Source organism: Coregonus clupeaformis, unplaced genomic scaffold, assembly GCF_020615455.1.
Source record: "Coregonus clupeaformis isolate EN_2021a unplaced genomic scaffold, ASM2061545v1 scaf0018, whole genome shotgun sequence".
Classification (NCBI taxonomy): Eukaryota; Metazoa; Chordata; class Actinopteri; order Salmoniformes; family Salmonidae; genus Coregonus; species Coregonus clupeaformis.
This window is the reverse complement of record NW_025533473.1, coordinates 538,377-554,038: the sequence shown is the minus strand read 5'-3', so window position 1 is coordinate 554,038 and position 15,662 is coordinate 538,377.

Sequence of the window (15,662 nt, the reverse complement as noted above, 5' to 3'; positions counted from 1 at the left end):
CCTAGATAGCATATGGTGAATTTAATATAAAATAGTTTCTTACATTTTTACATTTTAGTCATTTAGCAGACGTTCTTATCCAGAGCAATTTACAGTTAGTGAGTGCATACATGTTTTTTTCATACTGGTCCCCCGTGGGAAACTAATAGTAATGTTAAATAGTAATGTTAAATAATACACTTTGGCTGTTAAGCGAATTATATTATATGACTGTTGCCTCCTGTTTAAGTTTATTGTGATGGTTTGTTTTTTATGATAATTGTTAGGTGGGGGTTGCTAGCTACAATGGTACAGTATCTTCAACCTAGCCTAGCTTTTAGCTAGCTGCTCTGCAGCGCAAGCTAGCTCGACTTGCAATAAAGTTAGAGAAACAAGTTGAGGAAAAGGTAACTTAACAAAATATGTTTTATTATCATTGAACAAAAATATAAACGCAACATGCAACAATTTCAACAATTTTACTGAGTTACTGTTCATTTAAGGAAGTCTTTCAATTGAAATAAATTAATTAGGCCCTAATCTATGGATTTCACAAGACTGGGAATACAGATATGCATCTGTTGGTCACAGACACCTTTAAAAAAAAGGTAGGGGCGTGGATCAGAAAACCAGTCAGTATCTGGTGTGACCACCATTTGCCTCATGTAGTGCAACACATCTCTTTCGCATAGAGTTGATCAGGCTGTTTATTGTGGCCTGTGGAATGCTGTCTCACTCCTCTTCAATGGCTGTGCGGAGTTGCTGGATTGGCGGGAACTGGAACACGCTGTCGTACACGTCGATCCAGAGCATCCCAAACATGTCTGGTGAGTATGCAGGCCATGGAAGAACTGGGACATTTTCAGCTTCCAGGAATTGTGTACAGATCCTTGCGACATGGGGCCATGCATTATCACGCTGAAACATGAGGTGATGGCGGCGGATGAATGGCACGACAATGGACCTCAGGATCTCGTCACGGTATCTCTGTGCATTCAAATTGCCATCGATAAAATGCAATTGTGTTCGTTGTCCATAGCTTATGCCTGCCCATACCATAACCCCACCGCCACCACAGGGCACTCTGTTCACAACGTTGACATCAGCAAACTGCTCACCCAATATGACGCCATACACGTGGTCTGCAGTTGTGAGGCCGGTTGGACGTACTGCTAAATTCTCTAAAATGACATTGGAGGCTGCTTATGGTAGAGAAATGAACATTCCATTCTCTGGCAACAGCTCTGGTGGACATTCCTGCAGTCAGCATGCCAAGTGCCACGCTCCCTCAAAACTTGAGACATTTGTGGCATTGTGTTGTGTGACAAAACTGCACATTTAAGAGTGGCCTTTTGTCCACAGCACAAGGTGCACCTGTGTAATGATCATGCTATTTAATCAGCTTCTTGATATGCCACACCTGTCAGGTGGATGGATTATCTTGGCAAAGGAGAAAGGCTCACTAACAGGGATGTAAACACATTTGTGCACAAAATTTGATACGAATACGTTTTTTTGCGCTTATGGAACATTTCTGTGATCTTTTATTTCAGCTCATGAAACATGGGACCAACACTTTACATGTTGCCTTTATATTTTTATTCAGTGTATTTATCCTGTCTCGAATGAAAAGTTCATACTTAGCAATCTCCCCAAATAAATGCAATCTCAGACGAGAGACAGGCTCCCCTCCATCTTGCATTAAACACTACACCGAAGATTTTTATAACTAACCCAAGACAGACCAGAACCTGTCGTTTTCAATGGGAGCAAATGAACCATTTTTGGCAGAACAAGCAAGGAGGTGGGAAGAGCCAAGCACGAGCTAGTGAGATCCTATCCTACTCTGTGAAGTGCGAGTGTGTAATAACTCAATTCGCCCTTGCACTCCTTCTAAATAACGACATTTTTTAAAACTTTGGCAAAGGGTAAAGTCTACAAAACGCAGTCCACTTTGGAAACAGAAAACTGTATGGAGATCAAATGTTTCATCAATGAGAAAATTAGCAGAATGTTGGCCAAAATCTATCTCGCTCCATCTTCTCCCACTGTCGGCCACTGGGCTCCTCTCATCACCATATTTGGTAGTGAGTGGAAACACCAACTGGATACTTCACATTTATACATCTGGTGAAATATCCGGTTAAATACCCGGTCTGATCTGCGACTACACTTGTATGTTCAGTAGCGGGGCAAGACTCCGTGAAGATGACGTATAGCGTAATGAAATATGTCACGATGTGAACGGGGCATCAGAAGTAGGTTTGGATGTACTAGACTCCATGACCACTTTACTTTTTCTTTTTTGTTCGCCACTGTAATCAATTCCTTCTCACTCTTGTCTTCACTCGACGCGCCATCAGTATCAAACAAAACATCAGTTTCCGCCATCTTGTGAAAATGTATGCACTCACTAACTGTAAATCGCTCTGGATAAGAGCGTCTGCTAAATGACTAAAATGTAAATGTAAATCTTCACGTTCGCCTCCGCTTCTGTAGCTGCGACATCCCGGGTCACGGATTTTTGGAATCCTTGATAAGAGTCCCGTCCTGTATACTTTGTAAATTAATAATTAAGGATTAAGGAAAATTATGGAAAATGTGCACACTCATAGTCGCGGTAAGTAGAGGTGCTGAAGCACCCACTGATAAATTGAAATGTACTTTTTAAAATTGTTAATTAACATAAACACCTTTAGCATCTCCAGGCCTCCATGCATACAAGCCACATACAAGCTGCTGATGCACGCTTTTGGAACATCTACATAAAAAAAAGTAAATTAATATATACCATCACAATAAATCCATTATTTATTTTAGGCAGGTGTTGGGATTTGTTTTCTAATAATTGGATTGAAGTGATGAATAGCTTAGAAGGAATGCATTAATGAGGAGCATAGGTTTGTACTATACTGATATAAATTGTTTCACATAACAGGCTGTGATTCATGTGTGGAACGTTAGGGGAAGGACAGATAAGACTTGTATTTCTTACAGATACGAACACTGCCTCTTTGTTGTCTGTGAACCGTCCTTGGATGTAGGAACGTACAGTCTTTTGGGTGCTGACTCTACAGGTTGTTATGATAAACTTATGCCTGGGAACGGTGGAGCGCCAAGGGGTGGGACTAACCCGTGCGCCAACGGATTGGCTGAGTAAAGTCTAAACCACACTCAGTCCTTTACTCTGATTGGCCAACAGAAGAGGTGGGAACTCTCTGTCAGAGTATTTGAGAAATAACCTGTAAACAATGGATCAGTTCTCTGAGTGCCCTGCGAGGTATTTCAGTGGACCCGTATATACGAACCTTCATACTTATCATACATACATTTTGCATATAATAAATTAAGCTTGGATTGAAGATCTCTTGATTCTTATTCCAATACCAGATTTGAATTACGCAATTTCTAACACAGGTCTAAAGAAACATAATATGAAGAAAATGTATTTCAGAAGAACAGAATAGGAGTTGGCCTACTGTATGTTACAGTGGGGGAAAAAAGTATTTAGTCAGCCACCAATTGTGCAAGTTCTCCCACTTAAAAAGATGAGAGGCCTGTAATTTTCATCATAGGTACACGTCAACTCTGACAGACAAAATGAGAAAAAAAAATCCAGAAAATCACATTGTAGGATTTTTCATGAATTTATTTGCAAATTATGGTGGAAAATAAGTATTTGGTCAATAACAAAAGTTTCTCAATACTTTGTTATATACCCTTTGTTGGCAATGACACAGGTGAAACGTTTTCTGTAAGTCTTCACAAGGTTTTCACACACTGTTGCTGGTATTTTGGCCCATTCCTCCATGCAGATCTCCTCTAGAGCAGTGATGTTTTGGGGCTGTCGCTGGGCAACACAGACTTTCAACTCCCTCCAAAGATTTTCTATGGGGTTGAGATCTGGAGACTGGCTAGGCCACTCCAGGACCTTGAAATGCTTCTTACGAAGCCACTCCTTCGTTGCCCGGGTGGTGTGTTTGGGATCATTGTCATGCTGAAAGACCCAGCCACGTTTCATCTTCAATGCCCTTGCTGATGGAAGGAGGTTTTCACTCAAAATCTCACGATACATGGCCCCATTCATTCTTTCCTTTACACGGATCAGTCATCCTGGTCCCTTTGCAGAAAAACAGCCCCAAAGCATGATGTTTCCACCCCCATGCTTCACAGTAGGTATGGTGTTCTTTGGCTGCAACTCAGCATTCTTTGTCCTCCAAACACGACGAGTTGAGTTTTTACCAAAAAGTTCTATTTTGGTTTCATCTGACCATATGACATTCTCCCAATCCTCTTCTGGATCATCCAAATGCACTCTAGCAAACTTCAGACGGGCCTGGACATGTACTGGCTTAAGCAGGGGGACACGTCTTGCACTGCAGGATTTGAGTCCCTGGCGGCGTAGTGTGTTACTGATGGTAGGCTTTGTTACTTTGGTCCCAGTTCTCTGCAGGTCATTCACTAGGTCCCCCCGTGTGGTTCTGGGATTTTTGCTCACCGTTCTTGTGATCATTTTGACCCCACGGGGTGAGATCTTGCGTGGAGCCCCAGATCGAGGGAGATTATCAGTGTCACGATCGTCATGAAAAGTGGACCAAGGCGCAGCGTGATATGAGTACATACTTTAATAGGTACTTACACAAATACAAAACAACAAAACGAAACGTGAAGTCCTCGGTCAATAACACAAACCTACACGGAACAAGATCCCACAAACGACAAGTGCACAAAAGGCTGCCTAAGTATGGTTCCCAATCAGAGACAACAAGCAACAGCTGATTCTCGTTGCCTCTGATTGAGAACCACCCCGGCCAACATAGAAACACATAACCTAGAACAGAACATAGAAAACAGAACATAGACACTACACAAAGAAACGAACACCCTGGCTCAACATACAAGAGTCCCTAGAGCCAGGGCGTGACAATCAGTGGTCTTGTATGTCTTCCATTTCCTAATAATTGCTCCCACAGTTGATTTCTTCAAACCAAGCTGCTTACCTATTGCAGATTCAGTCTTCCCAGCCTGGTGCAGGTCTACAATTTTGTTTCTGGTGTCCTTTGACAGCTCTTTGGTCTTGGCCATAGTGGAGTTTGGAGTGTGACTGTTTGAGGTTGTGGACAGGTGTCTTTTATACTGATAACAAGTTCAAACAGGTGCCATTAATACAGGTAACGAGTGGAGGACAGAGGAGCCTCTTAAAGAAGAAGTTACAGGTCTGTGAGAGCCAGAAATCTTGCTTGTTTGTAGGTGACCAAATACTTATTTTCCACCATAATTTGCAAATAAATTCATAAAAAATCCTACAATGTGACTTTCTGGAAAAAAATATCTCAATTTGTCTGTCATAGTTGACGTGTACCTATGATGAAAATTACAGGCCTCTCTCATCTTTTTAAGTGGGAGAACTTGCACAATTGGTGGCTGACTAAATACTATTTTTACCCATTGTATCTGGCTATGTGCCATGCCATAGGCTGTAGGCTTGTTCATTTAGCAGACAAGATATGCGTATGATTTTATAGTAAGAAGAATATAACTGAACTTAAAATAGAAAGGATATTTTGCCCATTCTGGAGCGTAAGTGATCATTTGAAACAGGTTATATACGCTAGATTTAGAGTTATTTAGCAACTTTAGTTGTGAATGATACAAACTTTAGAATGTCTTAGAAAACAAAACATATATAGGCTGTATGATGCGACTATAGGCTATTGATGATTTGAGAAAGTTGCAAAAAAAACATGCGCTCTGTTCCTTTCCTCAGGCTGCACTGTGATGAGTGTGAGTAGAAGGAGTCAGGCGCAGGAGGGTAAATCACCGAATACAGAGTTTATTCCATCGTACACAGTTCCGCTGGATAGTGACAACAAAATACAGGCACAAGGGAACAATCTACCCCGGCAATACAAGGTACGGGTAGCTCTAACAAAATACAGGCACAGGGGAATAATCTACCCCGGCAATACAAGGTACGAGTAGCTCCACCGAGCTACACTCAACTCACATAAAACAATCACCCACAAGGACAAGGGGGCAGAGGGAACACTTATACACGGACTAATGAGGGGATATGAACCAGGTGTGTGTAATTGACAAGACAAGACAAATGGAATGATGATATATGGAGCGGCAGTAAGCCGGTGACAACGAACGCCGAAGCCTGCCCGAACAAGGAGGGGAGGCAGCCTCGGCGGAAGTCGTGACAGTACCCCTCCCCCCCCCTTGACGCGCAGCTCCAGCAGGGAGGGATCGAGGATATCCCTCACCGGGACCCAGCACTGTTCCTCCGGACCGTACCCCTTCCACTCCACGAGGTACTGAAGGTTCCCCACCCGACGCCTCAAATCCAGGATGGAACGGACAGAGTATGCCGGAGCCCCCTGGATGTCCAGAGGAGGTGGAGGGACTTCCCGCACCTCAGACTCCTGAAGCGGACCAGCCACCACCGGCCTGAAGAGAGACACATGAAACGAGGGGTTAATACGGTAATCAAGGGGAAGTAATAACCTATAGGTGACCTCGTTAATTCTCCTCAGGACTTTGAACGGCCCCACAAACCGCGGGCTCAGCTTCCGGCAGGGCAGGCAGAGGGGCAGATTCCGGGTCGGGGCTTCACTGCAGTGGCGGTCAGCGTTGGCCTTCTCACGACGCACGACGTGTTGGAAGTGAACGTGGGCAGCTTCCCACGTCTCCTCCGCGCACCGAAACCAGTCATCCACCGCAGGAGCCTCGGTCTGGCTCTGGTGCTGCGGTGCCAGAAAGTAACTTACCTGCTGGGAGGTGCCTAGGTGCCTTACTCTGGGCACACACCGAGCAGGAGGAGACATACACCCTCACGTCCTTAGCCAAGGTAGGCCACCAGTACTTTCCGGTCAGGCAGCGCACTGTACGACCGATACCTGGGTGACCAGAGGAGATCAGCCGATCACGGATAAGAGCAGGCACGTACCGCAGCCCAGCTGGACACTGAGGTGGAGATGGATCTGTGCATAATGCCTGCTCTATATCCGCGTCCATCGTCCATACTACCGGCGCCACAATGCAGGAGGCAGGGAGTATGGGGGTGTTGTCTCTGGGCCTCTCCTCTGTGTCATACAGCCGTGACAATGCGTCTGCCTTCACATTCTTCGTACCCGGCATGTATGACAGTGTAAAATCGAACCGGGTGAAGAATAGGGCCCACCTGGCCTTTCGAGGATTCAGCCTCCTCACTGCCCGGATGTACTCCAGGTTACGGTGGTCCGTCCAGACGAGGAAAGGGTGTTTTGCCCCTTTGAGCCAATGCCTCTACACGGTCAAGGCTCGGACAACAGCCAACAGCTCCCGATCACCAACGTTGTAGTTCTGCCCCGCCGGGCTGAGCTTCTTAGAGAAGAAGGCACAGGGGCGGAGCTTGGGTGGTGTGCACGAGCGTTGAGACGGATGGAGCATTCATCAAACCGTAGGGCATCACCAGGTATTCATAATGCCCGGTGGTTGTGCTGAATGCTGTCTTCCACTCATCCCCCTCTCAGATAGGCACCAGGTTGTACGCACTCCTAATTTGGTGAAGAAGCACGCCCCATGCATTGACTCAATCACTGAAGGAATGAGGGGGTAGGATAACTCAATCTTATCGTCTCCTTGATCAGTGGTTGATAATCAATGCAAGGGCACAGACCGCCGTCTTTCGTCTTCACAAAGAAGAAACTCGAGGAGGCGGGTGAAGTGTAGGGACGTCTATACCCCTGGCGCAGAGACTCGGTGACGTATGTTTCCATAGCCTCCGTTTCAGCCTGCGACAGGGGGTACACATGACTCCTGGGAGGTACAGCATCTACCCAGAGGTTTATCGCGCAATCCCCCGCCCGATGAGGTGGTAACTTGGTAGCCTGCGTTTTTGAGAATGCGTGCACCAAATCGAGGTATTCGGGGGGAATGCGAACGGTGGAGGTACTGTCTGGACTTTCCACCGTGGTTGCACCAATGGAAACACCTAGACACCTACCCTGACACTCTCGCGACCACCCTGTGATAACCCTCTGCGGCCATAAGAAGGTGGGGTTGTGGAGTGCTAACCAAGGGATCCCTAATACCACAGGGAAAGCAGGGGTTTCAATAATTTAAAAAAAGTGATCTGCTCACAATGAGTCTTCTGGGTAATCATGGTGACTGGTGCAGGAACTTCCTGAACAAACCCCGACCCTAATGGTCGACTATCAAGTGCTCTGATGGGGAGCGGAATGGATAGGGGAACCAATGAAATGCCTAGACAGCGTGAGAATGCCCTGTCCATAAAGTTCCTCTCCTGCTGACTCCATAGCGGGTGGGTGATTCTGTGATGAGTGTGATTAGAAGGAGTCAGGCGCAGGAGGGTGTTTAAATATAATGTGGAGAATCTTTACCCTACTAAAGTGAAACTTATGCTATCTATGTGTATTTTATAACAATTACTTCCTACACTTCATGTTTAAAGTCAGATTTTGAGTGGTAAAATGGTAAAAAGGTGGTAAACAAGCGTACCTGTGGTAGGTAGGTGGGAGGGAGGGAGGCACAGCTGGCACTTACTGCTGCCTTTCCCTTGGCTAGGAGGAGGAGAGAGAAGTGAGGGAGAAACAAGTTAATTAATTGTCCTCTTATTTAATGCTTTGGCAGCATGGGATTACTCACATCACACTAATTAAACTATTCACTAATGAAGGAACTTTGCAAGAGTGAGTTAGAAAGAGAAAGAGAGAGAGTGAGTTAGAAAGAGAAAGAGAGAAAGTGTATTCTGACCTGTAGGTGTGGAGGGCAGGTCAGGGTCGTGGGGGACTTGCTGTCCCAGGGGGGCGGAGTAGGGAGGAGGGGGCATGTAGGCCTCAGGGTCATCAAACGCTGCAGGGTTGGGGTAGAATTCACCTGGAAAGAAACAACAGACAGTGGTTAGATATGAGATGCAATAATACATGAACTGTTTTTTGTGATTAAACAATTTTTCAATGTTCAATTAGACAAGTACAAAACATTAAAGGAAGACAACAGTAGTCTTCATGTCTGGTCAGTACCTGGTGGAGTGGGGTTGGGGTAGGAGTACCCAGGTGGGGGTCCCGCCAGGTACCCATTGGCTGGAGGAGGGACAGCCCCCAAAAGCCAACACTCACAGGCTGTCCTCTCGACGCAGCAAAGGGGAAGAGGAGAGGGGGAAACACATCCATTTAAACTAGCTATTTCAAACGAGCTAGTCATTGGGTAAAATGGTAACAGAATCCGTTCCAAAAGTCCTTTACCTTGTGCACTGACCTGTAACATGTACTGCCCAAACACTATGGCTCCTCCAGCAGCAAACACCAGCTTAAAGGTGGCATAGACTCGCTGCTCATTTTGCGCCCCTTAAAGAGTTGGCAATCAGCATTACGTTTTTAATATTGGCATGCATATTGCACCATACATAATCGATTGTGTGTCGATAAAATGTACAGTTATGAATATAACTACTAGTCCCTGAAGGAGGGAACGAGGCATAACATACTATAGGGAGTCAACGACCATTCATATTCATCTCAAGAAAACTGAAATCACGCCCAACGGGTCATCGACTTTTGTTCGACAGGCCGGTGAAACAAAGGAATAGCTCGGTCGAGGGGAGCATGGGTTTTGTTGGGACGGTCGAGTGGAAAAAGGATACAGAGACAAGCGGGAACCACAGGAATTTCGGTTATGAGTGTGGGAACATACTGCCTCTACCTAAACTGCAGGAGACAGTCTTCTGTTTCAGCTGTGATGAATGGAAGAGAAAAAATAGGAAGAAGGCGTCGAAGAGAATGAGGACAGCAGAGGTTGAGGTTGAATTTGATGAAGATGGCGATAGAAAAGGAGATGGGGGTGGCGAAGAAGACTGGTGGCAAGTACAGGGCGAGCAGTACGCCAGGTTGAGTGCTGTGGTGAAATGGAAGTGAGTGAGGACGAGTTAAGTGAGGCGGAAGGTGTGGTGAAGGTAACCCGTAGTGGGCTTGTTATATTTTGTGCGTAGGATGGAGGTTCATATGTGTGAGAAGTGTGCAGAAGGGCATGAGACAAAATAATGTGTAGTTTTGGGAAAATAAGCGGTATGTGCTAATTATAGGGGTGGCCATGGTGCTGGGGATCAGACGTGTCTGAAAGGCAGGATGAAGTTACCAGGGTTAGAGTAGTCGTATGCTGAGGCATTGAAAAAAGTAGAGGAAGATGGGTCAAGGGTAAGGGATCCTGAGAGGATCCCCGTTAGGGTTGAATATTTTCCCGGTATTTTACAAATTGTCAAAGTTGCGTCAATTCAAATCTGGCATTAGGAACAAAAGAGGTCAACACGACTTCTAAGATATACTAGTTATTTTAATTAATGCAAAAACCTTCAATGGTAAATATGATGTTTCGTATATACGGGCTCTTTGAAATACCTCGCAGGGCACTTCAGAGAACTAATCCATTGTTCCAGATTGTTGCTCAAATACTCTGACAGAGAGAGTTTCCCACCTCTCTGTTGGCCAGTCAGAGCAAAGACTTGAGCGTGGTTTAGACTTACTCAGCCTATCCGTTGGCCTACTGGCTGTTCCCCACCTCTTCTGTTACCAGGCATACGTTTATCATAACAACCTGTCATAGTGAGAAGAGCCAGCTCCCTTAGACACCATTCCTACGTCCAAGGATGGTTCACAGATCACAAAGAACCAGTGTTCGTATCTGTGAGAAATACAAGTCTTATCTATAAGAAATACAAGTTTTATCTCATCCTAGCCCCTAACGTTCCTCACATGAATCACAGCCTGTTATGTGAAACAATTTATATCAGTATAGTTCAAACCTATGCTCCTCATTAATGCATTCCTTCTAAGCTATTCATCACTTCAATCCAATTATTAGAAAATAGAACCCAACAAAATGTATTTTACAAATGTTCCATCCTGAGAATAAATAACTTTTCTCTCCTGGGTAACACAGTATTTCCCGCCAAAACCGGAAGTGTCATTCAAAAAAAAAAAGCATATAAAGCATATAAATAGGCCTATGTCTGGATTTGATTAGAGCTTTAATTGAAAATTCAAGCCTGATGCTACCTGAGCCTGATGAGCCGTGCATTAAATACATTTTATGAGCCATACATTAAAGATATTTTATGAGCCCATGAACCAAAAAAAACAAATGATTGTGCCGTTATCCAATACATACAGTGGGGAGAACAAGTATTTGATACACTGCCGATTTTGCAGGTTTTCCTACTTACAAAGCATGTAGAGGTCTGTAATTTTTATCATAGGTACACTTCAACTGTGAGAGACTGAATCTAAAACAAAAATCCAGAAAATCACATTGTATGATTTTTAAGTAATTAATTTGCATTTTATTGCATGACATAAGTATTTGATACATCAGAAAAGCAGAACTTAATATTTGGTACAGAAACCTTTGTTTGCAATTACAGAGATCATACGTTTCCTGTAGGTCTTGACCAGGTTTGCACACACTGCAGCAGGGATTTTGGCCCACTCCTCCATACAGACCTTCTCCAGATCCTTCAGGTTTCGGGGCTGTCGCTGGGCAATACAGACTTTCAGCTCCCTCCAAAGATTTTCCATTGGGTTCAGGTCTGGAGACTGGCTAGGCCACTCCAGGACCTTGAGATGCTTCTTACGGAGTCACTCCTTAGTTGTCCTGGCTGTGTGTTTCGGGTCGTTGTCATGCTGGAAGACCCAGCCACGACCCATCTTCAATGCTCTTACTGAGGGAAGGAGGTTGTTGGCCAAGATCTCGCGATACATGGCCCCATCCATCCTTCACTCAATACGGTGCAGTCTTCCTGTCCCCTTTGCAGAAAAGCGTCCCCAAAGAATGATGTTTCCACCTCCATGCTTCACGGTTGGGATGGTGTTCTTGGGGTGGTACTCATCCTTCTTCTTCCTCCAAACACGGCGAGTGCAGTTTAGACCAAAAAGCTATATTTTTGTCTCATCAGACCACATGACCTTCTCCCATTCCTCCTCTGGATCATCCAGATGGTCATTGGCAAACTTCAGACGGGCCTGGACATGCGCTGGCTTGAGCAGGGGGACCTTGCGTGCGCTGCAGGATTTTAATCCATGACGGCGTAGCTTGTTACTAATGGTTTTCTTTGAGACTGTGGTCCCAGCTCTCTTCAGGTCATTGACCAGGTCCTGCCATGTAGTTCTGGGCTGATCCCTCACCTTCCTCATGATCATTGATGCCCCACGAGGTGAGATCTTGCATGGAGCCCCAGACCGAGGGTGATTGACCGTCATCTTGAACTTCTTCCATTTTCTAATAATTGTGCCAACAGTTGTTGCCTTCTCACCAAGCTGCTTGCTTATTGTCCTGTAGCTCATCCCAGCCTTGTGCAGGTCTACAATTTTATCCCTGATGTCCTTACACAGCTCTCTGGTCTTGGCCATTGTGGAGAGGTTGGAGTCTGTTTGATTGAGTGTGTGGACAGGTGTCTTTTATACAGGTAACGAGTTCAAACAGGTGCAGTTAATACAGGTAATGAGTGGAGAACAGGAGGGCTTCTTAAAGAAAAACTAACAGGTCTGTGAGAGCCGGAATTCTTACTGGTTGGTAGGTGATCAAATACTTATGTCATGCAATAAAATGCAAATGAATTACTTAAAAATCATACAATGTAATTTTCTGGGTTTTTGTTTTAGATTCCGTCTCTCACAGTTGAAGTGTACCTATGATAAGAATTACAGACCTCTACATGCTTTGTAAGTAGGAAAACCTGCAAAATCGGCAGTGTATCAAATACTTGTTCTCCCCACTGTATATGATATATAGGCTACTACACATTACGCACGACAGAAAAACATATAAGCCCACAGATGTAGCTAGCTATATTCTCTCTTGGGTAAATAAATTATACAAGCTCCAGTAGGCTAATCTTTTTGAGTGTGAACTGTATTACTGCACTGTATTGTATTATACTGTACTACATGGACTGGAATTACGCAGCTTGTTCAAACCATGATAAAGCTGTGAGATTCTGGTGTAGCACATGCGGCCTACAAAGTTACAAGTGTAGGCTAGCGAATTTTGAAATATAATAGGGCTGATTTGTAAAATTAGTAGGCTGACGCATACTGGAAATACCTTTCATAATATTTCCCCTAATGTTATTAGCCTACCTCCTCTTTCTCTCTCTATTGTTGCTTCATTCCTTCCTCGTTTTTAACAGTTAAATGAAATACATTTTGTTGTCCTCATCTTCATCATTCTAATGACATGCTTGAATAATATAATACTAGAATTAGATGCAGACAGCTTTCACTTCTCCACGAAGATTGAATGGTTATCGGTGTAAAAATGGCTAGCTGGACCATGTAAAAACAGCTAGCTGGAGCTCGTCTGAGCGGTCGGCTGTGAATGCCCTCACCCGCTGATCGCATAGGTTCTGCTCACTACAGTGTTATCCGGTTAGAACACGATATTGAGGCCCATTACTCTCTTAATTGTCACCACCACACACACACACAAATCTTAAATGTACATAGGGTGGCCTTGTGGTTCTGAAAGGTAAGAACAAATATACAATGATGTAAGTTATGCAATAGGAATATATACACAGGAAAGAATGGCATAGCATGTGTTTATTTTTAATTCACAATCTGTAGAAGCAATGAGAATAGAAAGGTTCAGAACTTTTGTAAAACATCACAGTACGGTTGAAATATATATGGCAAATAGAAATCCTATATGGATGGTGTTAAGAGATAGATGGGAGGTATTGAATAGAGTTGAAGGATGGGACTAATAACAAATAACAACAAATAATAACAAAGATAGCTAATAATGTAAGCATACTGTGTCCATAATAAGTATATAGGTTGTATGTTGGGAGCTTTTGGGAAAGAGCACAGTTAGAAAGATATGGCATATAGAAGCAAACCGGACATCATGAAAATTATCGGAGAGGTTGAGAGTAGAAGAAGTTCAGGATATATATATATATATATATATATATAATATAATTATTGTAAAATTAACTCTGTCCATAAGGTGTAGATAGTAAGTATAGACCGGAAGTAGAGGCCTGGGCATTGTTGTTCACTAATTTACTCCAAGTAGGGAAAGGATGGTGGGGTTGAAAAGTAATAAAGGGGAGTATATATATAAAAATAAAAAATAAAAATAAAACATGGGGGATTGGAAGTGATGCAGACAATTACATTGATAGAAGATACAATATATCTGCAATATTAAGCTGATCCATTCCCCCCCCCAAAAAAATAATAATAATAATAAAAAAATAAAAATAAATAAAGAGTCTCCCGAGTGGCGCAGTGGTCTAAAGCACTGCATCGCAGTGCTAGCTGTGCCACTAGAGATCCTGGTTCAAATCCAGGCTCTGTTATAGCCGGCCGCAACCGGGAGACCCATGGGGCGGCGCACAATTGGCCCAGGGTAGGGGAGGGAATGGCCGGCAGGGATGTAGCTCAGTTGGTAGAGCATGGCGTTTGCAACGCCAGGGTTGTGGGTTCGATTCCCGCGGGGGGCCAGTATGAATTTTTTTTTTTTATGTATGCACTCACTAACTGTAAGTCGCTCTGGATAAGAGCGTCTGCTAAAATGACTAAAATGTAAAAAAATACAAAATTTAAAAAAAGAATGGCATAGCATCTATACAGGGATATTCACATAACAGCATACACATTTACAGCAGTATCTGAAATATACATAAACTGCAGCAGTACTCTACAGCTACAAATGTAACAAGGTTATTAGGCCTAAGGTAATTGCTTGCAGTCAATCACCATAACGTAGCATTAACCCTCCCGACAATAAACCCCACAACGCAAAATCTTTCTAAAATAAACACACTGATAACTTTGTCGGCAACCTAAGTGCGTCTTCATCTGCCGACAATGATAGCCACTCTGACCTGGAGAGGGAGGGGTCAGAGTCCAAATGTGCATTCGGGCACTCTGATTGGTGAACCAAGAGGCTATGACAGACAGCTGAGAAGGGTAGAACTCACCCCACCGGACTGTGGGGAAAGTCGTGTTCACAGGCATGGCCTTTTTTTACAATGGGACTGAATAAATAACTACAATAGCCTAACACCGTCGCGTGTTCGTTCTTCTTTCAAACTACCCGTGAGTTGTATTGGCTGCTGTACTTAACATTCAGCAAACAAGAGCTTGCATTCCTCTTCAAATAGTCTATTAGTATAAGAAATGCTACAATCTTTTTTACGGCAAGCTATTCTAGTCTAGTTTTTACTGCATGGAACTCCAAGTGCTAAGGAGCGTTTTTTAAGGAGCGAGGCCAGCGGAGCACAGGTGCGTGCTTATTGCGTAAGAGACAGAGGCTATAAATTAGAAGCTTAATATGCACAGTGGCGACCCGTCATTCAGGGGCAGAGCCCCACCTGTTTTTTCCCCCCCACATTTCTGTAAGAACGGCCCATGTTCTGAATTCTGTCGCTGTACATTTTCAAAGTGCTGAACAAATAGTTATATTGACTACGTCCGTCCTAGCTCGCTCATTAATGTCTTAATCGAAATTACGGATTGCCTCTTATCCACTTGTCGTCCCCTTATGCCATAGTTTGTACATCTCAATTGTCAGTAGAAACCACATTTGTTTAAGCAAGTCAGTCATATCAGCTACAGTATGTTTTTTTAAAGGCAGTAAATTAGGCTGAATGAACTGTTTCGCTGCCAGACAAGGCT